The 25,976-nt window shown below is 37.0% G+C and overlaps 3 pseudogenes across 1 annotated transcript; 1 reads left to right on the top strand and 2 right to left on the bottom strand.

The window, feature by feature from the left end:
* Positions 1-227: 227 nt before the first annotated feature.
* Positions 228-6,936, bottom strand: LOC143553318 (molybdopterin biosynthesis protein CNX1-like; annotated as a pseudogene). The gene is made up of 13 exons (XR_013138812.1): positions 6,715-6,936; positions 6,084-6,211; positions 5,865-5,986; positions 5,667-5,768; positions 5,520-5,603; positions 4,843-5,070; positions 3,883-4,067; positions 3,681-3,785; positions 2,893-3,187; positions 2,542-2,699; positions 1,781-1,887; positions 1,637-1,693; positions 228-575 (listed from the first exon to the last, which is right to left on the bottom strand). The product of XR_013138812.1 is annotated as a molybdopterin biosynthesis protein CNX1-like (transcript).
* A 3,267-nt stretch (positions 6,937-10,203) lies between these two features.
* On the bottom strand, positions 10,204-11,299 carry LOC143553305 (nuclear transcription factor Y subunit B-3 pseudogene; annotated as a pseudogene).
* A 1,472-nt stretch (positions 11,300-12,771) lies between these two features.
* On the top strand, positions 12,772-17,037 carry LOC143553307 (uncharacterized; annotated as a pseudogene).
* The last annotated feature ends 8,939 nt before the right edge of the window (positions 17,038-25,976 follow it).

Raw genomic sequence — 25,976 nt, 5'->3', positions numbered from 1 at the left:
CACATTTACTAACATTTTGGTCCCGACAACCAGTAAGTTTTGAATCAAATGTATATTTACACACATCAAATGGGAGTTCCACATTTATTGTTAGAATACAAGGTATTATAATATATCAAAAGTTTAGGATGTCACAAAGTTTTATGCAAATGTTTCTTCCACATGAAACAAATTGCCAAAACCATTGTCAACACCTTTACCTGTTAAATGGGTTATTTTAGCAGCAGATTAAAATTTCATTTGCTTACTTCAGTGTCCATTTTGCATTTTAACAAGCATATGGTTCGATAACCGAGCCAAATTCAACTTTATTATTTTGTAAAAATAACATTTCCATACAACACTTATGTGCAATCACATGTGTGCTTAGAAGCACGCGGTTCTTTAGCATCATTATGAGCAGCCTGATAACTATGTTCCCATACGTCCTTTGGATCTGCTTGTGCGTGAGGAACATGACGAGGATGTTTCTCTCTTTTATCCCCTTTTACTTGCTTCAAAGCATGCTTTAATGCCGGAAGCAGTGCCTCCATACACTCACCAACTGCATTTGGATTCCCAGGCATATTGATAATCTAACAAATTTTAATAGCATCATTAAAAGAGTGGGCAAATTTCATATGTAAAGCTAAAAACTTGTATAATATCATAGTTACCCAACCAAAAAAATCAATTAGCCAATATCAGATACTACACCCAAAGTACTTTAGAATTTCATATTTGTTCATTTCATTAAATAGAATTTACAATGACTTACACCGTTGTCTTTCTCCTTACTCTCCAAACTCTCATTGTCAAATGGAAGTTTTAAGGGAATGGTACAAGTGTCAAATTAAAAATGGGTATATTTGATATTCCAAAATTTATGTTGGATAAATATGATAATTTACCCATTTCAATATGACTGGTATACCCTTCTCTTTCTCCTTACACTCCTAACTCATGTACCCGGGTGGAAGTTTTAAGGGAATGGTATAAAACTATCATCATCATCATCGTACTCAGTATATCCCACCAATAGCAAAGTTATGGTAGGGTCTGAGGAGGGTAAGATGTGGACAACCTTACCTCTACCCTATATGAATAGAAAGGCTACTTCCGGTGAGACCCCCGGCTCGATAGTAGTTTTGCATCAAGCCTTGGACTTAAGGCACACTCAACCATCTGGACACCGCCGATTGATGCATGTACCCTTGTCTTTTGGCTATCAACGCCACCACATAATGCTTGATTAACCTTCCACCACTTTTAACGTTATTTTCACGAGATTAGTAAAATAATGTCAAAATTAGTGCAATTTCACTTTTGCCCAGCCGAGAGTTCACACATATATACATTATATGTGCGCACCACAAGCAGGGCGAAATGGTATAAAACTATATATATCATAAATTAAAAAAAGGGTATATTTGATATTATGAATTTATGTCAAATAAATATGATAATTAATCATTTCATTAAATACAATTTATAATGACTGTAATACCCTTCTCTTTATCCTAGTGTATGTTTTAAGGAAGGGTATAAATGTCATAAATTTAAAAAATAGGTATATTCAATATTATGTATCTGCGTCGAATAAATATGATATTTTATTGCTATCATCAAAATGCAACAATTGGATAAAATCCCTTACTAGTGTTGATCCACGTACTCCAGCTGCAGCACGCGAAAGCATTGCAAATTGTGTAACCTGGTTATTATTATTTCCAGATGTTCAATGGATCTTTTCAACATAAATGTTATGATAGAATTACAAAATGTGTAGTAATAAAAATACCTTAAGGCTTTCATGCATCATTACATGTAGAAGTCCCGGGGTTTCCTTTTCTATCACAGCTTTTGTTGCTTCGGGTGTAACGTCCCTAGGGGTGAAGCCGGTACCACCTATTATTAAAACTCATTAAATAAATATAAAGAGAAAAAAATTGTTTTTCAAGAATCATTACGGGAAAACTCACGCCCACACTAATACCCTGGCAACAAATGGGATCAGGTAGAAAACAATTTGTGTTGAATAGATGAATGTTTTGTACTTATAGGTGATTTACAAAAACCATGTGTATTTGCAGGTAGTTTTTGGAAGTAATCATCAAAGTAGGTAATTCTCTGGGGTAGAAAGCAAGTTTAACCAACTAGTTGGAGGGGGGAGCAACTTTCAAATTTCTAAAAAAGAATACTTCATTATACATATAATCTGATTTTTCTCTAACAAATTGTAATATTGAGTTTTCATAATATCTAAATACAGAGTTTTGTTTTATTTCTTTGCATTCGGTGTAAATTTAATGAAAAACGAGTTGTTTCCAAATAAAGTATTTTTTTATCTCGTAAACAAAATTTATGCTTCATTGAACGAAACTCGTTTTTAATCAAATTTACATCCGTCGGCTAAACTTTTTTAAACAAAACTATGCGTTTAGAACTTTTGAAAAACTGAAATATTACAAGTTATTAGAAAGAATAAAATTATACGTACAATGAAAGTATTACAATTAAATTAGTAATAAAACAGAAAAAACAAATAATAAGAAAGATTACCGAGCGTTAAAATCAGATCCATTTTTTCAACATCACTCCATCTCTCCAATATCTCCTTGATATTAGATATATCATCCGGAACCACAGCTGTTGCAGCTACCATCACGCCTCCTAATTTTTCAGATGCAGAGTTCACAACAGAAACCCCTCTTGGACCACTGCGATATTACATGAAATTATGAAATAGTTGTTATATAACTAGATTCAAGCAGGCTTTTAAATAAACACGAATGGAGCCTTTACATGTTAATTACAAATACACAAACAATTAAACGAACATTGTTTTCTTGTTGGTATTCATTTATGTTCGCTGGTCGTTTACAGGCCCGGGATCAAGAAAGTGTAAAATACCTTCGATCGGGTCCTGCACCAGATGCAACAGTATCACTGACCGTAAGAATAGCAACTTTATATGGCGTATCAGGTAACTTCACGGGCGTTGTATTTTGTGTAACAATATCTGGTTTTGAAGATGATAAATTATTCAGCGGTGCAATCCCGACAATATCAGAAATTATAATTGCTGGTAAGGGAGCCCCGGAGGGTATTTTTTTTTCCTGATACTGGTAATTCTAACAGTGCGTTTGCAGACTTCATACTTAGAAGCCGACTACTCATTTGATGACCTGTACTCTCGGCTACAAATCTGCAGATGTGAAAAAACAGAGAAAACTAATACTATTATTAATTTCTAATTGACCAACTAATATATCAGACATAAAAGTAGAGGTGGAAAAACAGGTTAGATTGACCAGGAGCACTTTTCATCCAAATTTCAAGTTTTTACAAGTAACTAGTGTGTCAATTGTGGTTGCAAGAATATATTATTTCATTAATAATCTATTTTTCAATACAACAATATAGGCGGTTTAATGCATCAGAGCTACACTTGTATTTGACCCGTTTAACTTTTTTCCTATTTAGCTAACTTATTCATATTTGACCCGTTTGATCTTTTTTCCTTTCTAGTTAGCTTATTTATATTTGACCCATTTGACTTGTTTCCTTTATAAAATTTTACCTGTTTGACCCATTAGAGATAAAACAAAACTAGTATGAGCCATTCCTTATTAAACGGGTCAAAATTTCCACCTCTACTGACCACCCATACTACTTCAAAAACACACTAAAGGCAGTACCCAGGAAATCCCAATCCAGCATCATTCTCCCATTTGATAATGGCACGATGAAACTCTTTACGGGCCGAGTCTGTCTTAATGGAATGTTTAAGGTAAGCATGTACTCTGCAACCATTAAACAAAAGATTTTGTAATCAGATGCTAAACTAATAGTGTTCAATGTTACACACGTGATATTAAGTTAAATAGGTAGGAAAAACACCTTGGAAGATGTGGTTTATTCCATCCAGAAAGATTACGAATTGATGGAATGACAAAGACATTGAAACAGACCAAACAGCTGACTGGATTTCCAGGTAACCCAAATGCAAGAACCTTTTTCATCTTCTCTCTTGATTGAGTTGTGAGTTCTGCGAATGTAAGAGGCTTTCCGGGCTTCATGATAACCTGCATCCATAATGGTTCACGCTTACACCCGTTTATTACTTTTTAAACTTCATAAGACGCCAGCCCAACTGATTCTTCGAGAAAAAAAGGTAAGTGAGCCAAGGCACTCGTGGGCTACTTAAGATTGGCTCACTAAAAGCTCGAATCAAGCTGAGCTTATATGAGCTCAATCCCGAGCCAAAAATAAGCTTGTTCAAACTTTAATAAACGATCCTGAGCCCAAGCTTCACTTGTTGAGCTTGAGCTGGCTCGCGAGCCTAAACGAGCCTATTGTTTATGCAGATTTTATTTAATATATTAATAATAATTAAAAATATATAAAAAACAATTTTAAATGTATATGAATTGAATAATAAATAATAAGCAAGCCGAGCCGAGCATAGCTAGTGTTAGTTAAACGAGCCGAGCGCGGGCTCGGCTAATTTACACCCCTAGGTGTAATCAAGAATGGATCGATTTGTATGTGTTCTATCTTATACGGGTCAACTTAAAATAATGATATAGCTAAAAGAGTAACATGTCAAACAGGATGAAAGTAGCTCAAAAACTTTTTGAGGGCATAAAGACCTCAAAATTGTTTTATTTAAAGATTCAGATTGCAATGATTTGTAATGATAATTACTGAATCAACAATTAAAAAAATATATAGATTCAGCAATGAACAAAAAGATTATTTGCTGGTTAACCCGACCCAACCAATTAAAAAAAGAAAAATTCAACACGAAATAAAACAAAGATACATAAGATGAAGCAAAAACAAATTCGCATAGTTAACCTTGTCAAAGTAGACTTGGCCTCTATTTTGGAGATAAGGTTTGACAAAATCACGGTCTCCCATAGAAACACCTCCAGAAGTGAGAAGAATATCAATGTCGGCTGCCAATGCTTTATCCAAAACTGCCCGGATTTCATCCTCATCATCACGGGCAATACCAAGGTCAACAATTTTGCACTTGTGCTGTGTTGCAGCAGCAACAATCATTGCCCTGTTTGAGTCCCGGATCTAATATAGGAAACCCATCAACATGTAAGATTAGCAGACACAATTCACACATGACATGATATATCTAAAGTCTAGGCAAACATAGATGTGGTGTACGGTCTGTGCCACAAAATCAGGCACTGTAAACTAAGGCTGTAAACGAGCCGAGCCAGCTCAAATATCTTACCGAGATGAAATGTTGAGCACTTGAGCTCGAGCCAGGCTCATCAAAAGCTCGACTGCAAGCGAGCCATGAGTTTTTCGAACAGCCCTACTGCAAACTGTTAAATTTCTACACAGTTACTTCATTCATAACAACTGATTATGAATGAAAAACGCAGTGATCGCATCAAGCCACCAACAAATATAAGGAGGTGCTAATGCATATCATTTCCTTAAAAATGTACTCCATACATATAAACTCAGTTTAATTTAGTTTTCGCTTTCGCGTATATAAATATATGCAGTACCTGACCACGGTTTAGAGACTTGCAAGTTGGCTCCACCAACTCATCTCCTGTGGAAAGTATAGCAATAGTTGGGGTAGGATATACCTGCATGTTTTCATTGTATCATTGCATATAAAAGTGATCAACTATTTTAAGAACTGATAATACCTTCACTGTTAAAACACCGACTGTTGCAAGTAGCCCAATTTCTGCAGCACCAAGTAGCTCTTCGGCTTTCAGAACCGTATCACCTTTGCTTATGTCACATCCCTATGAAACAATGTTACAATGACCAACTTTATACACATGAGCATATTTGAATGCAAAGCTATTTAAGATACTCTAAAAAACAAACGAACTTATTACCACAGGACGAATATCAACTCCCTTGTTAACTTTTACCAAAATGCGTACGCGTTTTGGTTCACTTTGTACTAGTTCAGTATCCTCCACTTGCACAACTGCATCAGCTCCATCAGGTATAGGCCCTGAGAGAGCAGAACACATTTATAACACCACTTGGTAATATACAAAAGACGATTATCTATTATTACTTGAGACATAAATAGAGATATAAAGGTTCACCTCCAGTTGTAACATATGCAACAGTTCCAGGAGTGACCGTGACATCAAGACCGTCATTCCCGGCTCTTGATTCAGTAATAACAGGATACTCACCAGGTCCATCTGCAGCAATAACAGCATATCCATCCAGCAAATTAACATAAGATAATAACCATGCAGTCGATATCGCCGATATATCAGTCCATTGGTAAAATATCGGTACCGATAATATTGGCCGATATATCACCGATATTTCCGATATCAGTGTTTTAAGTCTTAGTTATCAATTTTTAGTGTTCAGTGTTAGCGTTTTAAGTCTTAATGAGTTCCTACTTGCTAAGACGATTGTTAGTGTTTTGCAAGTTGCAAAATGCTAATTTGTTAATGGCACGAGAGGATGCTGAATTATTAATGTTAGATTGCTATAAATATATGAATTTTACATGATATTAAAATTACCAATATTCCAACGATATCCGATATTTTTCGGCTTAACAGTAGTTAGGATAATAATAATAATAAGTTTGACATTTGAGCGTTAAATTAAATGTATACTTTTGACTTAATGTTTGACTGTTAACTGTTTTCTATGAGTATACTAAATGGATAACAGATATTAGGTTTTGAATTGATTAATATGATGTAAAGGACCTTGATGGAAGCAGGATAAGGAGGAAGAGGATCGGGAGCTCGAATGTCTTCAGCCAAGACCTTGCCGAGAGCATCGTCAACCGATTAGATGCGTCCAGCACTATCCGCAGAGCTTCTTCTACTGGAATCATCTCCTCTGTAGGGTTTGACTTTGATGATTTGATGGTTGAATTTACGATGACATTTATGTTTAGGATTATATTCTATTCTCTACTCCGGTCACCACACAAATATTATTATACTCTTGCAGGAAAAAAAAAGAAAATTAGTATTGATTAAAAAAATTGACTGTTCGGGTGCCTGAAAGGCTCAGCACGTGTATACGGTCTATCTTGACTTCTACAACATCTCGGTGCTCTTTTTTGTTGGATAACATATCGAGTTCACACTTCACACCCTAAAGTCATGTGTAGCGGGGCGAATTTGAGAGGTGATTTCTTTGATATACACCATCCTCATGCAATAAAGGGGCGATTTTTTTTGCGAGAGGGGTGAGGTGAAGGCGAGAAATATTTGTTGCTTTTCCTTTCTTTTTTTTTTATTATTATTATATTCAAATGTGTGATATATATATATATAATTGATTTCTTTTTAGAACCACTTTGAGTTTTAAGAACTCGAAAGAACTCAACGTAACAATTTTTTTTTCGAATTTTTTTATACATGTGTAATACGATAGTGTAAGTGATGTACCAAAAATTACGGTATTTTTTTACACACCGAATCGACTTTTTACACATGTGTAACTAACGTTTAAACTTGTGTACTTATCAAAAATATTTATTCTCTCTTCTGCTTCATTTTTTAATTAAATTTAATCTCAGTCACATATTTTATATCATTTAATTAAATGTGTGGCTCAAAATTGAGTTCTTAAAGTTTTTAAAACTTACCATGGTTCTCAAAATAACCATCCCATATATATATATATATGGGCTACAACACCATTACACTCCTAAAACAAAAACCCACATTTTGTAGCTTCTCCACTACACATAGGCACATAGCTTAAAAGCATGTATACATCGAGATCGCCCTATGTGCCTACAGTTTGTGCTCCTGAGTATCACTTTCCCGAGTTGAGTTAAGAAGAGAAAGGAAAAGAATCATTTCATTTCCTTTCTTTTCATTTTCACTTTCTTCCCTCTTGTTTTTCCTTTCCTTTCCATCCAATTCTTTTCAATTTGGAAAGAAAATAAACCCATCTAATTTACCTTTCATTTGCCTTGTTTTTCCTTTCTTTTCTTTTCTTTTCTTTCCTTTATGAAACTCGGGAACACACATTTTATTGTTTCTTTTCCTTTCTTTCCTTTTATGAAACTCGGGAACACAACACTCCTCTTCTTTCTCTTCATTTCCTTTCCTTTCTTTCGTTTAATGAGACTCTGGAACATAAAGAAAGAAAAGGAAATGGATGGAAAGAACAAAAGAGTTGTGTTCTTGAGTTTTTTGGGTGGAAGGAAATGGAAGAAAATAACAAAAAGGGTGTTCCATAGATTCATTAACAAAAGAAAGGAAAGGAGGATGTTTGAAGAGTAAAAGGGAAGGAAAGTGTTTGTTTCCGGGTGAAAGGGAAAGGAAAAGAAAATAGTAGAATGGAAATGAAAAACTTTGTTTTCCTCTCATTTCCATTCTTTCGGTAAATGAAGTCGGGAATGCTTTATACTCCCTCCATCACATTAAAAGTGTCATGTTTGAAAAACACAAAGTTCAAGATAGATTGAGTGATTGTCTTTTTGTTTACCAAATGACAATAATGCCATTGGAAATTAGGTCAATCAATATTGGCTATTAATGTTAGTTGTGGGTGTTTAAAGGTAAAGTTGAAAATTAGCTAATAATTTTTAAAGGTGGATATTTATAATGAGACAAATAAAAAAGAAAATATTGACAATTTTAATAGGACGGATGAAATATCTAATCTAACTATACTAATAAAAGAAAATAATGATGATGATGTGGCAATCCCACATTCATTCTTAGCATAATCTATCTTCTCATTCATACATATCTATGGGTTATGAAGCAAAACCATATTGGCAAATGGGTTATAATTTCCTTTCTAATTCTCTAATCTTACATCTCATTCATCCTGATTATCTATTGGTCATGGGTCAAAATAATTTTGACAAATGGGTTATAATTTCATTTCTAATTCTCTAATTTCTCATCTACCTATCAATGGGTCATGGGAAAAACAATAATGAGAACTGGGTTAAAATTTCTCCTCAATTTTTTTAATCTCTCATCTTATTATCATAGTTATCCACGGGTAATTGGTCAAAACAATTTTTGCAAATGTTGTATATAAAAAAAATCGAATTGCAAATTTGAGATTCTAGACTTCTTATTATTTGTACTATATATTTTATATTCTTTTTACCTATAATTTTATTCATTCATTCAGATAATGAATCTTTTTATTTTTATAATTTAACAAATCCCGTGTAATACACGGGTTCAAAAGCTAGTTATACAATATGTCAATATCAACACTATACTGCTAGACAATGTTGACTTGGTTCTTTAGAAGCAATCTTAATTGATACTGCGTGATCGGTTCTATTGTCTCATTAAAACCCTATTAAGAAACTCAATGGGACAAAAATAGTTTAAATATGCATATGCCGTTATAAAGGGTATGCTTTTCTACCATTCTGTCAAGTTGTTTCGGTTAAAAAGTTACAATATTTAAATACTTTTAGGCTTTTAATATTTCAGTGTGGTGTGCATATTCAATCATAGAGGCAGTCGGGCAACAATCTAAATGTATTGGACTTTTGTATAATATGAAGTTCCAACAAAGTCATGCAAATCACCTTAATAGCCATTCTGATTAAAAAAAGCTATCAAAATAGCAATGACACTTGTTAAATTACCACTTAATATTTTTGGCGTAGGAGATTTTTGTAGCCAACCAACACCGGCGCGAGAGGTGATCTGTTGCACCATATGGCGTATGAGAAGGAAAATAATGGTGCATTAGGTATAGGGGTTGACGAATGAGATGAATGATTGAGCAAGAGCACAAAGTCAAGGCTATTTTGGCAATTTTAAAAGTCAAACGTAATTTATGTTGATCATATGACTATCTCGGTGATTTTTCTTTATGATTTTATAGCATAAAAGTCGTGATATATATACCTAGCATAATAAAAATAACTTGTATTTTCTTTTGTCTATGTAGTTTTATGATCTAGCTTGATTAGTTTGCTTATGTTTAAAAAAAACACTTTTATCATTGCATCAATATTGTAGATATAGTTATTTCAATCAAACTTCTTCACTAATCACCAATAATACAATAGCAGGTTGCTTTTGCACAAATGATCAATTATACCGTGCTGAGTTCTATCAAGCAGACTGTTTCAATCAGTCAATCACAGTTGTTCACTAAATTCCAGATCATTTGTTCACCAGTACAATCGTTCAATACGCTAATGCAGTGCTATACACTCAGAGTTTATGTCTCATTAATATAATACACTAGAAATATGGTAATTTAATATTGGGTTGAAACTTGAAAGTGACTAGTGTTCAAATGCTTGTAACCTTCTAAATTTGCATTCGTAAATAAGTAGAGTACTATTTTAGTTGTCGTTCTTATGCTCGTCGCATACAACACGGTGTCAACACATTACTTATTTAAACTTCAAAAGAAAATGTTTGTGGCAAACCCGTTTGGCTCGGTCCTTCCTGACCCATTATGCAAGTGGTAGAAATATTCCAATGTATACTCAAAACAAATAAAGAAAACTCATAGTTACAGATACGTTTTATGAAAGAATAACATCCATTTACCAATGTCCAACCGAATCAATGCTTTCTTGTTGATTATGCATTTGTGTCTGAATTGAACTTGGTGAAAACGGCAGACCGAACTGTTGATCAGGACCCATTATAAACGGGGGCTGCGACATTATACTTGCGGCAGAAGAAGAATAAACATTTTCAAAAGGTAACGCGTTATGCGGTTGTTCAATGCAATGATGTTGCTTAGGCACATTATTATTAACCTTATCCCCTTCCAACTCTCTATACTTTAGAAGATACTGTTTGAGCGGGTCCACGTATTCCTCGAACCCTAAAGTCGTGATGGCCCAAATAATATCATCACCGTTGATCGTCTTTCGTTTCTCTTGTTGGCATTTATCCGAGGCTTCCCCGGTAATAAAGCTAATGAATTCGGACACGCATTCTTGAACGGTTTCTTTTGCTTCTTTTGAGATTTTCCCGTTTGGCGGGATCACCTTTTTCATGATGCGACCGACATTTGCTATTGGCAAGAACCGGTCTTGTTCTTTGTTGTTGGTGTTATTGTTATTGTTGTTGTCATTGTGGTGGGTTTCTAGGGATCTTTTTCCTTGCCTGCCATCTTCCATTTGTATATGTGAGTTGGATAAAAGGATGATATTTATTTAAAGTGTGTTATAGGAAAGAGAATAAATGGCAATTGAGGCATAAATGTAGGCAGGTGAAAAGGGTTACCGGAGGGATCGGGTATACGGTACAAGTTTAGTCCCTTGGAAGCGCTCTCATGTCATTTCAATTAGAGTCATTGTTACACTTTTTATGTGTTTAATGTTATGGATGTTTTCATTTGGTATTTATTAAGCACATTACTTGTATACATACATTATTCACAAGTGATAATAGATGGTAAAGTGAAATAAACATGGTTCAAACATTTTTGTGAATATCTTGATATCTAATGTTCGTAATATTGTAGTACGTTTTAGTTATCTAAAGATGAAGTTATTCATCATATAAAGATTAGAATTTAAAGAAAAAAATAATATGATATTTTAACAAACTAATTGGTATACACGACACTCGCGGGTATGCTTGAACGAATAACTACCATGATAATTTTGTAGCGAGTACTGGACCGAGTATGAGACGCCCGATATAAGACTAGGATTAACCATGCTTGTTTGGGTGGTGCATGAAGCTGAAAACATCGATCCAAAACCTAAAAAACCAAACCGAAACAACAACCAACGATTTGATTGTATGTTTTTGTAAAACCGAACTTTCGGTTTGGTTTTGGTTTTGTGTGTAAATAAAACCGAACCGAACTTATAGATTTATAAATTTTATTTTAAATGCTAAGTAATTTATAATAGTATAATATATAGTTTAATTTAAACTAGTTGATTCCACCGCGCTTCGCAGCGGGCATTTGTTTGGTATCAGCTCGATTTGAAACGTAGATAAAAAACATGTTACAGGGTATATTAACGTAGATAAAAGTACAGGTTACAGGGTATATTCAAAAATCACATAAAGTTTACGTTGTATCATAACATTTCATAATTTAATTAGTTGAAAATTATAATTAACAAAATATAATACTAATTTACCATTCAAAACGATGTCTTAGTGTTTTTGTTATTGCTTGTACATAATGTTTGAAGAAGAAGAAGAAACCAAACATATTAAAAGGATTCAAAGAAGAAGAAACCAAACATATTAAAAGGATTCAAAAATTTCTTATCCAAAGCTGAATGGATTAGAATACAAACATGATCAGAAAGAAAAAAAACGTATCATTTAAAGTTACAAGGACCAAATATGCTAATATTAAATTGGTACCGTACTAGTATGTTTCCTATAACTAGCCAGTTGCTCGCGCGATGCAGCGGTGTACGCACAAACGCAACCAGTGTTAGTACGTTTGTAACCTCGTAACGGTACGCACATGCGTAACCCGACGGTGGTATGCATTTAACGTGACATTAGGTGTGTAACCGGTGCCAATAAGCGCGCCACTTAATGCCTATACGCAAGCAACTCGGTATGTATAAACAATGTCATCCACGTAACTGATGCTTGAACGCGCATAACAGGTGGCGACAAGCAAGAAGCAAAGATGAAATGTACAATAATTTCAAATAAACTACTTTTAACCCAATCTTTTTTGACGGACATGTTCCAACCCGAAAATGTGTTAACCCAATGCCCGTTTTGACAAGAACCCTTTCGATCTAAACTCATCTTAACATTAACTAAATTAACCTGTTTCAACCTTAAACCGTTTCAACACCATTAGTCGTACATGTCCGAGCCATTGCCGGTAATAACCGTTAATCATGTAACATATTAGTTTTTTTAAAAATTAATAAACTATAACAATACCATACTCAAATTAAAAATAATAAAATGCTCGTTTTTATGGTGTATTTTTTTAGAAAAAATATTAACGTGTGAAATAGTTACGGCCGTTAAAATGTCGTGGGATAGTTGGTTAATAAATAGGAGGAAATATGTAACTATTTAATATATTAACAAAACTTTATTGTAGTTGAAGGACCATTATTGTATATTACTTTTAAATAGTCAAAGACTATTTTACCCATATATTCTTAAAATTATATGCATTGACGTTTGTACAATATGCAACAAAAGAGGTACCTTTTAAAATTTAAGAGGTCCATCACCCCTTATATTATATATAGTATAGATATATAGTATAAAATTTTTAGCCCAAATGGATAAATTGATTATAATCAACTAAATATTAAGTAAAAAAAATATTTAGACCCAAATTAATTAATTTTTTATCAACATATTTTTCTTGTTTCAAAATTGTCAAGCCCAAATACCATAAACCAAAAAACCCAAAACCAAATCCAAATCAAACACCAAACAATCGAAACAAAACAATTTATAAAAACATTTCAATTTTTAGTTTAATTTTAACCCGATACCAGACCCAACCAATCAATACACGCCCAAAATATGTCTCAAACCCGTCATCCATATCTGGTGTTAGTATATTTTATAAAAAAATAAATTATATATTAGTTTAAAATAAATATCCCGAAACTTTCAGAGGAAGTTTTTCTGTAAACATATTTATACCCCCATAACCATCCATCAAAATCCCAAATTTTCCCTCTAATTCCAATTCACAATTCACAATTCACAATTCACAATTCGAATTGACACAAAACCGCACAATTCCAAAAACTTATATTCTCACCGTCTTCAAACCGAAAGAAACACCATTTCCTCACCCACGCACACAAAGACCATTCTCAAGGGATCACCACTCACTCTTCGTTTCCGATTTACGCCAAAACCCTCACTCTCATTCATTTTATTTTGAATTGTGTGTTTTGTTGGTTTTATGGGGTTTTTATTATTTTTTTGTGTTTGTTTGCAGCTTGACGAGTCGTTGTTTGTCGATATCGAAGTCGGTCAGTCGGTTGTTGTTGATGATCCGGTGGAAAGTTTTACTGTTACTGCTTTTGATGCTAATCACTGCCCTGGCAATTGATTCTGAATTCAAATTACTTCATAAATTTGAATTCTTTGTGGCAGGTGTTAGGGTTTATTATGTTAGCTGAAATTCACAAATTAAGAAGGTTTAGTGGCAAAGAAACATCTTTATATATCAACTATCTGCCTATTAGTGTGTTAGGATTGGTGAAGCCTTTTGGCTTGGATTAAGTTGGGTGACAAGAACGGCTGCCGGGTCTGGTTATATCATTTAATTATTAGGCCCATATTTAGTTTTTTAGCCACCAAGCTAGAAACCATAGTCCTTGTTTACTTATATTCTTGTATACTGTAATTGTAATCTTAACTGGGCATAATAAAGAAAACCCTGGTTGCAGCCAGTGGACGTAGGTCACCTTGACCAAATGATAAAGACCGATTCGAGATGGTCAATATCCTGATAGATTTAGCCTTTTATTAGGATTTAGGCAAACACTCCCAAGAATAAGATAAAGAAGATGATAACTTTGTTCCAGTTTTTTTGTTTAATTTTCTTAATTCAAAACCGTGATTACGTATAGGAGAGAAACCATGAACATGCTTGCTATACTAATGAAGAGATTGTGGGGTGAATATGCAGAAGTGGAAAACTATTACTTTTCCTAATAACATTACACGAAATAAACCTGCAAATGAAGTCCGTATCACCAAACAACATTACATATTTGTGTTCTGTTTATTTGCTCTCGCGCGCGTGTGTGTAAGATAGTGTGATTTTGCTGCGTTGTTTCTCTGATCTATACCTAACATTTGCAACGTGCAGGTGCAGTCATGTTCTTGTTTGAAGGTGCGTTTGGTAATATTCTGCACACAGGAGACTGCAGACTTACACTCGAGTGCTTGCAAAGATTACCAGAGAAATATTTAGGCAAAGTATCCAAACAACCAAAGTGTCCACTGGATTATGTTTTCTTGGACTGCACATTCGGGACATTTTCTTCAAAAATGCCTAGCAAACATGTTGCAATACGCCAGGTAGTCTTCTGTCTCCTGCTTGTCTTTTCTATATTATAAAGTCAGACTTATTTTTTATGCATAAGTCGATCAAAATTCCAAATTCGTGCATGTGACAAGATACAGGAGAGAGTATTTTATCATTAAGAATGAAACCAAAATAACTTACATGTAACTGAAATAACCAACATAACTGAAGTACAGAACAGGCTTTTATAACTTAACCAAACTCATAAAAACCTGGAAAAAAACCCTACTTTGTTATAGCATTTATGGATTATTATTTTTATCTTTGAATGTTAATTTTAATTTATTTATAAGAGATAGATAAATAGTGTAGCCCCAAAATTTTGTATCCAACTGTGTAAAACAGTTATCAACAAAAAAATTTAGGACCAAAGTGTCATGCTAAAATTCATTATTTTGGGCCAATTTTATATTCGGCCTAAACAAGTCAAGCTCAAATGGCAAAAGCGAAAACGAACGAATCAAACCAAACCTATGTGAAAACTGAATACCAAAAAAAAACAAAACGGAACGGTTTTCAAAACTCAAAAACCGAAGGGTTTGGGCACAAAACTGGCCCATGCACATCCCCAGAGTATTTTTGTGTGACATGAAGGTGAAAGATATCATTTAACAGTAGATGCTGCAGGTGGGTTATGCTCTATCTTTAATGGATCAAATGGGTCAAAATAAAAGGTAAAAATAGCTAAAAAGGATACAGGTTATACGGTTCGAAAATCACCCAGAGTATTTTTTAGTGTATGCAACTTCCAAAACTATTGTGTTAAAAAATTAGATTATTATTGGTAATAATGTAGTTATCTAAACTGTTTCTGCTAATGCAGGTCATCATTGCATATGGAATCATCCGGAAGCTCGTGTGGTGTACCTAACATGTGACCTTCTCGGTCAGGAAGAAATACTTGTTAACGTGTGTCAAACGTTTGGTTCAAAAATCTTTGTTGATAAACAAAACAACCCTGTATGTTTCCAATCTCTATCTCTAACTGTACCTGATATTATTTCTCAAGACCCGTCCTCAAGGTTCCATCTTTTTGATGCTTTCCCAAAACTCTCCAAACGAGCAGAAGCAAAACTAGCCGAGGCCCGTGCCCATTTTCAGCCTGAACCGCTTATTATACGGCCTTCAGCCCAATGGTACGTCCATGAGGATGTTTTGTTAGAAACTAAAAGACGGAAAACTGACCGGTTTAAAGAAGCGAGAAGGGATCAATTTGGGATATGGCATGTGTGTTATTCAATGCATTCGTCTCGAGACGAACTTGAGTGGGCCCTACAATTACTTGCACCTCGATGGGTGGTCCCAACCACCCCCGAGTGTTGGGCCATGGAGCTTGGTTATGTGAAAAGGCACTGCTCGTATGGTCGTTTAGCTCCTGATGATCCTCTCTGGAAGCTTCTAGATATTGATCCCGAGGGTCCGCTTGTGAATGAAAATGTGCATGAGGTCAACATAAGTCAAAGTGAAATAGAAGTTTTTAGTGAGAAAGAAATCTTGACCGTGACTACACAAGTCAAAGATTCAACCGTGACGTTTGGAAGAGCAAGGCTCGGACTTGACAATTCTACCTTTGTTTATGAAGAGTTGGTCAAACCAGAAATGTCATATTTGGATGAAGATGTTGAAGTTCAGCTGACCAACGATATGTGTGAAGGTCAACACGAGTCAAAGTCAAACAAGCAGAAAGAAGGGACGGTGAAACACGCTACCGTGTGTTCACCAAAGGGAGTTGGTGAGAACATAAGGAAGTTGTATAGGAGTATGCATGTTCCGGTTCCTAAACCGCTTCCTTAATTGGTGGATCTGTTGAATGATAGAAAGCGCGCCAAAAGAAGGTTTTTGTCATAGAATTTGCAGGTTATTATTTGTGTTACGTGAAAAGAATAAAAGTAATCGTGAGTGTTTACTTGAATTCGTGAGTTTATCAAATGGATACGGCGAAATACATTATCAAGAGCTGGACTAGAAGTCAAAACCGTAAATGGATTCTTGTTACTTGAACCAGTGGATTTGATTCATGTCAATAAGATGTCCAACAGATAGATACTGAAATGAAAAAGGAGGTATTGTTAAAACTGGATTTTAGTAAAAATTTAGTTGGTTTGGTGTAGCTAACATATCCACCCAAAAAACCTCAATTTAAGTTGACTTGCATTATGTGTTTAAAATTGAAAAAAGAAATTAAACATTCATAATATTGAATCAAACAATTTATATCATAAAGAGGTTTCTTCTATTTATGTACATACTACACATATAGAATGCATTAATAAACAGAGAGTTTCTTGTCACGTATTCGATTAATTATCAAAATCATTATGCTAGCGTTAAATAAACAAGTAGAAGATCAAGATTCAAGGTATAAGTTTATTGCTCCACAACTTGCATATGACTGACATATCACTTAACACGGTAATTATATTACAAACCTAATTTACTAATGTTTAAATGGTTATTATACAAAAGCATTATCAGACTCTTGATGATAAGGTTTTGCAAAAAGAGTGATCTGGATGTTGACATCATTATAAAATGATGATATCGACATTCTGGGATGGAAGGAAGAAATCAAGGTCTGGACTAAAGTGGCCCGGATAATGGCTCACTCGGTGACTCGGACCAAAAGAGCACACACCAGGGCCATGAATACCAAGTATCAGTTAACACGACAAAGGTACCACATTAGTAACATACTAGTAATTTATGCACGACTATTCACCAAAGACAACAAACTAAGTCCGATAGAATAGCACTACGTCATGTTAGACTAGGGGACTTGATGAGCTGCTGTCATATTGGGCCGAAACCACTCATGTTAGGCCCACTACGGTTGGGCCTAAATTTGACTAGCCCAAGTCAGAACTTAGTGGTAACTTATATACGCTTTTTTGGACTTCAACATTCTAGTGTTGAAAAACTTGCTTGCTTAAGCATACCTTATTATCTTTGTTGAAAAACTTGCTTAAGTTTTCCCCTTTATTAATCTCTCTCTTCGTAGTAAGGTATAATCTTATAAAGTAATTGATATTCAAGGGATGTTATGTAAGTAAAGTCTCTCATAATTAAAAGAATACTTTATATAATAATATTATATATCTTGTTTTCTCTCTTTCTTTTTAACAGCTACACACAAAGTTATCTACTCATACTCCTAAACCATACCACAAGAAAATCTATAACGGTCTTCACTTTCAAAGGCAAGAGGCAAGACCCTTTACCATCCCAGGCCAAGACTAGAATGCCAATAATATTATATATCTTAATTAGCACATCATATCACTACAGTCCGTTGCTAAAACTAATAAAGTCATTTCTACTCTATTGTTATTTTTCTACTTTCTATTATTCTCTAATTCCATAATATTGTTTAGAGTCGGATAGTACAAAAGAGGAATAGGAAATTAGAGGAGAAATTAACATCACATAGGTCTAGAAGATAATATATCATTGTTTTGTCGGATCACTAACAACCTACTTTTTGGAAGATTAAATACTACAATCCATAACGTTGTCACTCATTTCCATTTAGTTACATTCGCTTTGTTATCAGGTCAAGTAAATTCCCAACAATAATATATTCATTTTTTCAGATATATGTATGTCAGGCATTAAATTTCCTTCGTTTTAACGAAACACAAATAAATAAGCAGTGCGTTTGAAACTCACAAAAACTAGATAAAAATGATCTAGTGAAAATGATGTTAGCATGCTAACTTATCATTGATGGATTATATAATATAAAAAAAAGTCATCAAATTACTTGAATATGTGTGATTTGTTATAATAGAATGATTAAATAATTAAACACGTCCATGTAATCATAATGCATGAAATATTATGATTAGTTAGTCATATAGTTAATTATAAAAACATTTTTAATAAGGTGTTTTCCTCTTTTGCATCCTAGCCTCTAGGTGGAAGAGGACAAAGGGAAAAAAGAAAACAAACCTGATGACGGGGGTAGCCCAAGAAAATAATAAAATGGCTGAAACACGTTAACGCTAAAAGGGTTAAAAGGTTAAAAGCTTCGTTTCCCGCCCAAACTTATATAAACAAGTACCCACGTGCTACAGTACGATGTCAAATCACTGTTCTCCTCTGACCAAAGTACATACTCAGATAAAGTATTATTATTTTAAGCTATGGACCAGCGGTCCAAGCCTTCCCGCCCATAAAGGTCAACTCTCTATGTAAACAAGAGGCTAATTAGTTTAGTTAACTGGACTAAAAGGCTTAGATCTTCTTCATATAAATAGATAACTTAGCCTTGAACATAAACACAACAGATTTGGGCAGATAACACCATCTCCCTAATCTCCTCTTCTTCCTTGAGAAATATGCTTATAGCTTATTTCTTTCTTACTTCAATAACTTCATAGCTTCACCAAGAACATCATCCTAAAACCGAGTCCAAACATCACGGTTCTTGATCCTCGGTGAACTATAACAACGAACAACTAACTAGTGAACCTCCTTCTACGTTTTGCAAACGTAGAGGGACACCACGACCTGCGTTAGGCTAACCTGAACCCTTGAAGCCTCTTAGCCTAACCAGTCCATTCACTATCATTGGTTTTATCTTTATTGTAGCAACAAGTTGGCACCCACCGTGGGGCTACGCCGCTTACTTTATCATAAAGACCAGTAGTGTAGCTCCATCACTATGTCAGAAGGTGGATCTCCTGTAGAAGTTAATCAAGTGTCAAGAACACCGACACCAAGGGTCGGTCAAGAAACTCCGGCGACGAACTCGATTTTTTCAACTCCGGGAGGAACTTCGACGGGACCTTTGTTCCTCGATTTTTCACCTTTTCGAACTCCAACCCCTTCGCGATCCGGAGTTCCTTCTCCTCATGCAGGAGTCACAAACACCCCAGAACGTGTCGACTTGACTATGGAAGGGGTATCACGACATTTCTTGCAACTAAGGCATCTCCTTAACCAACACGTGAGCCAAGAAAGAGAAAAGGGGATAAGAATCAGGCTGGATTATGACGAATCGGAGCCCTCATTGTCGCTCGGACGTCCATCTTCCCCTCCAACCAGCTCACGACCGGCTGCTTCTCTTTTTGAAGCTGGTCCAAGTGTAACCTGTCAACCATTTAACCCCTCTCCCTACACTTATGGGAGATCAATCCCGACGGCTTTCCCTTTGTTCACCTCACGACCCCTTGGGCACGAGACCACTCTCGACCAAATATGGCGGTCACCAGCTTCAAATGCTCCTCTTACAGCCACTACGTGGGAGCAGGCCATGTCGGTCTTGCCCTTGGCTCGAAGTGCAGTGATGAGCACTTCCATGGGAGCAAACCAAACAGCAGCAACACCTGAAAGCCTTCAAGGCTTTAACCTGATGCCTCAAATGATGGCTCAAATGATGGCACACTTCCCGTGGACCCGGCTCATCAACCAAGCGCTGGGTACTCACCAAGGGACAAAAAGTCATAATCCTGCTGTGAGGCTAGATGAAGATCTTGCAAAGCCTTACAAGCCCGGTAACCTATCATGCTTCTCCCAACAAATCGCCGATTATGACTTCCAAACAAAAATCAAGATGCCACCCCATATAAAAACGTATGATGGGACTGAAGATCCCGAAGACCACCTCCAGGTCTTCACTGGGGCAGCCAGAATTGAAAAATGGTCCCATGCTGAGTGTTGCTTGATGTTCATGCAAACGTTAGTCGGATCGGCAAGAATATGGTTCAACGACCTTCCTGCTCAAAGCGTTCGAAGCTTCGACGATCTGAGCAAGGGCTTCTTGGCCCACTTCTCACAACAAAGAAGGTACGTCAAGGACGCCACGGTCATTTTTCAGATAAAACAAAAAGATGATGAAAACCTTCGAGACTTCATCGAAAGGTACAAGAAAGAAGGGTTACAATATGTGGGGGCTGATGAAAAAATGAGGGTGGCAGGCTTCATGAACGCCATCACCTCCAAGCACCTCACAAGGGACTTTAACAAGTGCCTGCCTAAAACCCTTGAAGAATCTCTTGAACGAGCCGAGGCACATATTCGAGGAAAGGAGGCCGTTGATTTTAAAGAGCAACGAAAAAGAGCTCCTAGTTGGCGAGGCAACAGCCCCAACCGAAAGAGAGGGAACTACAATCCCTATGATAAATATCCAAGGAGCTCAGATCAACAAAGGTCTGAAGGTCGGAACCCTCCAAGCAGGGAAAAGACTGTGAACTTCACAGCCTTAACCAAAACCCCTCAGGAGATCCTTGCCACTGAAGAAGTAAAACACAACTTCCGACCTCCTCGACCCTTGCCTAAGAGCAAGAAGAACGAAAACTCCACTCAGTTCTGTGAGTTTCACGATGAAAAAGGTCACCACACGAACGATTGCTTTCAACTCGAGAGAAGAATTGAGGAAGTCGTTAAGTCTGGAGAATTAGCTCATTTGGTGAAAGGGATCAAAGACAAAATGGCTGAAAGAAAAAGCAAAGAAGTAAATATGGTGAATATAGACCAAGGTATTCCCCACAAACGACAACGCTTGGAAGCTAGGGAGCTTCAATGCATTTGCTTCCCACCGCCTCAAGATAACTTACTCTCAAACCCTCTAACGGTGGAAGCAAACGTGGGAACACTCCAAACAAGCAAAGCCTACATCGACACAGGGGCGGCCACAGAGATCATGTATGAAAGATTCTTCAACCGGCTGAGCAAGGAAGAGCGTTCAAGGCTTCAACCCTCAGATTCATCTATAAAAGGTATCGCCGACGTACCCTTGAAGCCTTTAGGCCAGCTAACCCTTGATGTCTGTTTTAGTGAAGGCAAGATGAAGAAAACCAAACCACTTACTTTTATAGTTATCAACACACCTTCCAGCTATGATATAATCATAGAAAGGCCAGGGCAATGTGTATTCAACATGGCTGTCTCGGTTGGTCAAGGTGCTGTAAAGTTTCCCACCAACATGGGAATTGCAACCCTTCAACCTACCCAAGAGGTTTACGCGGTTGAAGGGGAAAGCTCTAAAAGCAAAGACGAAGAACAAGGCTTAATCATAAACCCCAAGTACCCTGAACAAAAGGTACGGGTAAACACAAGCCTCTCCAAAGAAACACTTTCACACCTTGAAAAGCTGTTGATGAACCACAACGACGTTTTTGCTTGGTGCCCGGAAGACATGACAGGCATCCCTCGAAGCATTGCAGAACATGAGCTGAAAATACCTCCCGATGTTAAGCCTGTTGTCCAAAAGAAACGGAGCCTAGCTCCAGAAAGAAGCTTGGCAGCATGCCAAGAGGTTGAAAAGCTTGTACAAGCCGGGATCCTATGTGAGGTCAAGTACCAATCTTAGGTGGCTAATCCGGTCATGGTTCGAAAGCCTGACCAATCTTGGAGGATGTGCATCGACTTCAAAGACTTAAACAAAGCATGTCCGAAGGATTGCTATCCCTTACCCGAGATGGACCTCAAGGTTGACTCTCTAACCGGCCATCCCTTTAAGTGTTTTCTCGACGCTTACAAGGGTTACCATCAGATTCTCATGAAAGTGGAAGACGAGGAAAAAACCGCTTTCCACACGGACAAGGGTATTTTCTGTTACCAAAAGATGCCCTTCGGCCTACGAAACGCAGGTGCAACCTACCAACGTTTAATCGATAAAGCATTTGCTAGCCAAATTAGCAAAAACTTGGAAGCTTATGTTAATGATCTAGTAATCAAAAGCAAAACCGAGCATCAAATGCTCGAAGACATACTAGAAACCTTCCAAAACTTGAGAAAGATCAATATGAAGCTTAACTAGGGAAAGTGCTCATTCGGGTTCGAAGAAGGCAAGTTTTTGGGACACATTGTGGGAAAACAAAGTATAAAAGCTAATCCTAACCAAATCAGGGCTGTTCTCGAAACCAAATCTCCACAAAGCAAAAAAGAAGTGGAAAGTCTAAATGGAAGGCTTGCAGCCTTGAAACGTTTTACCTCCAAGCTTGCCGAGAAGTCCCTACCCTTTTTCAAAACACTAAAGGGTTGCACCGACAAGAAAGATTTCAGGTGGACGGAAGAAGCGGAAGAAGCAGAAGAAGCCTTCAACCAAATGAAGCAACACTTGGCTTCACTTCCAACTATTTCAGCCCCTGAAACGGGAGAATTGATCTCTGTCTATCTCTCTGTTGCTGAAGAAGCATTAAGCGCGGTTCTAACCATCGAACGAGACAAAGTTCAGGTACCCGTTTATTTCTTTAGTAAAACACTAAAACTGGCAGAGGTCAAATATCCTCCTCTGGAAAAACTTGCTCTGGCCTTAATTCAAACGGCCAGAAGGCTTCGAAGGTACTTTCAAGCACACCCTATACAAGTGGTCACTGACCAACCCATCAAAAGTGTGCTTGAAAAACCAGAAAATTCAGGCCGATTGGCCAAATGGGATGTGGAGCTAGGTGAACATAACATCACCTATGTCCCAAGGAAAGCTATCAAAGCCCAAGTCTTGGCGGACTTCATTGTAGAAATCCCAAAACAAGTCATTCCTGAAATACACACAACTGCCACTGAACCTTCTGACCTTGAAGCCTGGAAGCTTTTTACCGATGGAGCTTCCAGCATTGAAGGGTCAGGAGCTGGGCTCGTTTTAATCAACCCTCAAGGGTTAGAATTTACATATGCTCTTCGACTTGAATTTCAGACCACCAACAACGAAGCTGAGTACGAGGCATTGATTACTGGTCTGAAGATTGCCAAAGAAATGAAGATCCAAAAGCTACAAGTCTTCACAGACTCGTTGCTTGTTTCAAGTCAAGTCAATGACAGCTATGTAGCCAAAGAGCCCAACATGTAGAAATACCGTGAAAAGGCAAAAGGGTTAATGACCACGTTTCAAGAATGCACCATCAAACAAGTCCCAAGATCACAAAACAAAAGAGCCGATGCCCTGAGCAAACTAGCATCTCTCACTTTTGCACACCTCACCAAGAAAGTACTGGTGGAGGTGCTGAAGACTCCTTAAATACAAGAACTGGAGGTTAAAGATGTAATCACTGAAGAAGGTCCCAATTGGATGACTCCCATAGAAAGGTTCCTCAAGAATGGCGAGTTACCTTTGGACCAGACTGAGGCTGAAAGGGTTCGAATCAAATCCAGGCAGTATGTGTTACAAGGAGAAACACTTTATAAAAAGGCTTACCTTGCACCACTACTGAGATGTGTAGGACCCGAACAAAGCCAATATCTGATCAAAGAGGTTCACGAGGGTATATGTGGAGCTCATTTTGGGCCAAGAACGGTGGTTGCAAAACTGATGAACCTTGGATACTTCTGGCCTACCATGCACCGAGATGTAACGGAACAACTCAAGAAGTGTGAAGCCTGTCAAATTCATGCACCGGTTCCCAAAAGCCCTAAACACGATCTAGTCCCCATCTCCTCGGCTTGTCCATTTCACAAATGGGGAATGAATATTGTTGGTCCATTCCCACCGGCCAAAGGTGGGGTAAAATTCTTGCTAGTAGCCGTCGACTACTTTGCCAAGTGGCCTGAAGTCAAACCACTTGCAAAAATAACGGGCAAACAAGTCATTGACTTCGTGAGGGAAACCATCATTTGCCGTTATGGGCTGCCAGGGGTATTGGTCACGGATAATGGGAAACAATTTACTGAGAAGCCTTTCAGCACATGGTGCAAAGAATTCAGAATCACTCAAGTATTCAGCTCAGTCGCATACCCACAATCCAACGGCCAAGTTGAAAGAACAAACAGAACCATCGTTGAAGGAATCAAAACAAGGTTGGGAAGGCATGACAACAACTGGCTTGAAGAGCTCCCAAACGTTCTATGGGCAATAAGAACAACCGAAAAACAAGCCACAAACGAACACCTTACAGCCTAGTGTTCGGATCGGAAGCTGTAATCCCGGCCGAAGTTGGAGTTGTGACTCAAAGAACACTCAACATGGATCTCGAAGCAAACAACAATGAGACCATGTTGAATTTGCAACTCCTCGAAGAAATTCGTGATCAAGCCGAAATACAGGAGGCTAAGTACAAGCAAAAAATGGAAGCTTATTATCCCCTTTTTGTGAAACAACAACCTCTTGAATGAATGATAAACTTTTGTCATAACTTGTCTTTACTATCCTATAATCAGGTTGAGAACCTAGCAAGAAACTCCATGGCAAGGGCCGTGTAAGGGGATGAGCTCCCAGGCCACATCGCTCAATAGGTTCAAGGGTTAAATGGACCTATATAAGGGGTGAGTACCTATATCAATTCGACTCCATGAGACTTAGAAAATTTTTTCAACCAAAACTTGTCTCATAGACAGGTCTGAACAGCCTACACCAATTCGTTCCTTAAACTTCAAAACAGTTTACGAAAACAAAAAAAAACATACACCAAGTAGTGATATAAAGGATAGCCACCATGTGATTTTTACCTAACGAAGCCTTGAAGCTAAAAGTGACTGCAGCACTAAAACTTCTTAAGGAAAAGTTAGCTAAAATCACATCAAACTAACAAGACAAGCAATCAACACATAAATACATAGAACATCATAGGTTCATAAACAAGGTCATTCTAAGGCCATAAACTAAATAGCATCCATACATAATAAGCCGATTAAGGCTAAAACAAGGAAACCACATGGATTCCCAAGAAAATGTTCAAAGGCCGTAAAGGCCAAACACAACCACAAGGCAGGAACTTTAAGAGTTCCATACCAAACCTACATTGTTTAAGCATTACATAACATTGTTTTAAGGTGCTAAGAAAGCTACGAATAAAAGTGTTCAGACATCAGAAACAGGCTTTGAGGTACTAGCCTTACCACCTTTAGCCTTCTTGGACTTCTTGACTTGTGGGACAACATCAGCAATAGCCGAGCCTTCGAGGCTTGCCACATGAGACCCGTCGCTTCCCCCAGATAAGGTCTCTTCACTATCACCAGAACGAGAATGTTTCTTCGACAAAGACTCAATGAACTCTTTGGCAACCTTCTCATCAAGGCCGGCTGGTTTCAAACCCTGCAAAACCGAAAGTGGCTTACCATAG

Source organism: Bidens hawaiensis, unplaced genomic scaffold, assembly GCF_021521415.1.
Source record: "Bidens hawaiensis isolate Kalapana, Puna unplaced genomic scaffold, B.hawaiensis_p1.1 tig00017165_1, whole genome shotgun sequence".
Lineage (NCBI taxonomy): Eukaryota > Viridiplantae > Streptophyta > Magnoliopsida > Asterales > Asteraceae > Bidens > Bidens hawaiensis.
Note: the sequence above shows the minus strand (reverse complement) of the source record. Positions and strands in the feature narration are given on the sequence as shown.